This window comes from Rattus norvegicus (genome assembly GCF_036323735.1).
Source record: "Rattus norvegicus strain BN/NHsdMcwi chromosome 3 unlocalized genomic scaffold, GRCr8 chr3_unlocalized_1, whole genome shotgun sequence".
Classification (NCBI taxonomy): domain Eukaryota; kingdom Metazoa; phylum Chordata; class Mammalia; order Rodentia; family Muridae; genus Rattus; species Rattus norvegicus.
Genome location: NW_026947362.1, coordinates 1,635,962 through 1,639,335, shown reverse-complemented (window position 1 = coordinate 1,639,335; position 3,374 = coordinate 1,635,962).

The window sequence follows — 3,374 nt, the reverse complement described above, 5'->3', positions numbered from 1 at the left end:
TCCTTCCTCCATGTGCCTCCCATGATGATTTTCTTCCCCCTTCTAATTGGGATTGAAGCCGTCCCTCTTTGTCCTTTCTTGTTGAGCTGCAGAGTGTATATGAGTTTATTGTGTATATTCTGAGCTCTTGGGCTAATTTCCACTTACCAGTAAGTGCATGCAATGTATGTGCGTTTATTTGTGTTTGTGTTATTTCACTCAGGATGTTATTTTCTAGTTTGATCCATTTGCCTATGAATTTCATGAAGTCATTCCATTTAAGAGCTGAATACCACACCATTGTGTAAATGGACCCTATTATATGAATCTCTGTCTCTTTTGAGGGACATCTGGGTTCTTTCCAGCTTCTGTCTGTTATAAATAAGGGTGCTATGAACATAGAGGAGCACGTGTCCTTGTTGTAGGTTGCAGCAAGTTTTGGGTATGTGCCATCGAATGGTACAGCCGGGTCCTCAGGTAGTAAATACTATGTTCAATTCTCTGAGGACCCTCCAGCCTGGTTTGCAGAGTGGTTTTAAGAGCTTACAATTTCAACAGTGACAGAGTGTTCCTTTCTCTCCACACCTTTGCTAGAGTCTGTTGTCACCTGACTTTTTATCTTAGCCATTCTGACTGGTATGAGGTAGGATCTCAGGACTGTTTTGATTTGAATTTCCCTTATGACTAAGGATGCTGAACATTTCTTTAGGTGCTTCTCAGCCATTCAGTATTCATCAGCTGAGAATTTTTGTTTAGAACTGTAGCCCACTATTAAATAGTGTTATTTGAATCTCTGGAGGATAGCTTATCAAGTTTTTTGTATATATTGGATATTAGCGCTCCATCGGATATAGGATTGGTAAAGATCTATTCCCAATCTCTTAGTTGCTGCATGGAAATAATGACAGTGTCCTTTGCCTTACAGAAACTTTGAAATTTTATGAAGTTCCATTTGTCGATTCTTGATCTTAGAGGAAAAGCCTTTGGTGTTCTATTCAGGTAATTTTCCCGAGTAACAATGTGTTCAAGGCTTTTCCCTGCTTTTTCATCATTTAGTTTCAGTGTATCTGGTGTTATGTGTCAGTGTTTAATCCACTTTTACTTGAGCTTTGTTCAAGGAGATAGGAATGGATTTATTTGCATTCTTCTACATTCTGCCCTTCAGGTGAAACAGCACAATTTTTAAAAAAAATGCTATCTTTTTATCCACTGGATGGTTTTAGATTCTTTATCAATTTTCAAGTGGCCATAGCTGTGTGGGTTCATTTCTGCGTCTTCAATTCTATTCCATTGATCTACCTGCCTGTTTCAATACCAATACAATACAGTTTTTCATCACCATTGCTCTGTAATACAACTTGAGCTCAGGGATGGTGATTTCCCCAAAATGCTTTTATTTTTCAGAATAGTTTTCTCTATCCTGGGATTTATTTTATTCCAAATAAATTTGCAAACTGCCATTTCTATGTCTGTGAAGAATTGATTCAGAATATTGAAGGGGATTGTATTGAATCTGTAGATTGCTTTTGGCAAAATAGCCATTTTTACAGTATTGATCCTGCCAATACACGAACATAGGAGATCTTTCTAATTTCTGAGATCTTCAATTTATTTCTTCAGAGACATGTGTTCTTGTCATATATATCTTCCACTTGCTTGGTTAGAGTCACACTGAGGTATTTTATATGGTTTTTGACTATTGTCAAGTGTGTCATTTCCGTAATTTCTTTCTCAGCCTGTTTCTCTTTTGATCAGAGGAAGGCTACTGATTTGTTTGAATCAATTTTATACTCTGCCACTTTGCTAAAGTTGTTTATCAGGCTTAAAAGTTCATTAGTGGAATTTGTGGGGTCAGATCATCTGCATATAGTGACATTTTGAATACTTCCTTAGCAATATGTATCCCTTTACCTCCATTTGTTTTCTAACTACTCTGGCAAGGACTTCGAACACTATATTAAAAAGATAGGGAAAGAGTGGGTGTCCTTGTCTAGTTCCTGATTTTAGTGGGATTGAATTAAACTTCTCTCCATTTAGTCTGATGTTGGCTACTGGTTTGCTGTATATTGCGTTTACTGTTCTTCAGTATGGTCCTTGAATTTCTGATATTTCCATGACTTTTAACATGAAGGGGCAGGTTCTGTAAAATGCTTTCTCAGCATCTAATGAGATGATTGCTTGTTTTGTTTTCATTGAATTTGTTTTTATAGTGAGATTAGTTTGATTAGTGATCAGGTTCTGTATACTGAACCATCCCTGTATCTCCAGGATGAAGCCTACTTGACCATGAGGGATCATTGTTTTGATGTGTTCTTGGATTGGGCTTGCAAGAAATTTACTGAGAATTTTTGCAGGGAAATTCATGAATAAATTGGTCTGAAATTCTCTTTCTTTGTTGGGTCTTTGTTTGTTTTAGTTATAAGCATAACTGTGGCGTCAGAGAAGGAACTGTGTAGTGTTCCTTCTATTTCTAGTTTGTGGAATAGTTTGGAGAATATTGGTATTAGGTATTCTATGAACGTCTGAGAGAATTCTGTACTAAACCTTTCTGGTACTGGGATCTTTGGTTGGGAGACATTTAATGACTGCTTCTACTACTTTACGAGTTATGGGAGTATTTAGATGGTTTATCTGATCATGATTCAACTTTGGTACCTTGTATCTGTCTAGAAAATTATCCATTTATCCCTAACTTTCCCGTTTTGTTAAGTGTAGGCTTTTATAGTAGGATCTGATAATTTTTTGAGTTTCCTAATTTCTATGGTTATATCTCTATTTCACTTCTGATTTTGTTATTTTTTATTTGAATATAAAGGATTTACCTATTTCTGGATTTTTCAAAGAGCCAGCTAGTGGTTTTGTTGATTCTTTATATAATTCCTTTTGTTTCTACTTGGTTGATTTCAGTCCGGAGTTTGATTATTTCCTGCTGTCTAGTCCTCTTGGTGTATTTGGATTTTTATTGTTTCTGAGATTTCAGGTGTTCTGTCAAACTGCTAGTGTATCATAGCGCCTGTTTCTCTGTGGAGGCTCTCAGAGCTATGAGCTTTCCACTTAGCATTGCTTTTTTTGTTCCCAAGTTATGCCTTCATTTTCATTAAATTCTAAAAAGTCTTTAATTTTTTTCTTTATTACTTCGCTGAACAAGTTCTCATTGAGTAAATCACTCCTCAGCTACCATATATATATATGGGTCTTTGGTTGTTCTTGTTGTTACTCAAGACCATTCTTAGTCTGTAGTGATCTCATAGGATGCATATGATTAATTCAATCTTCTTGTATCTGTTGAGGCCTGTTTGTGATGGATCATATTATCAGTTTTGGAGAAGGTACGATGTGAGACTGAGAAGAAAGTGTCAGGAGCCATAACAGGACAAGCTAATAACTAGCATGTG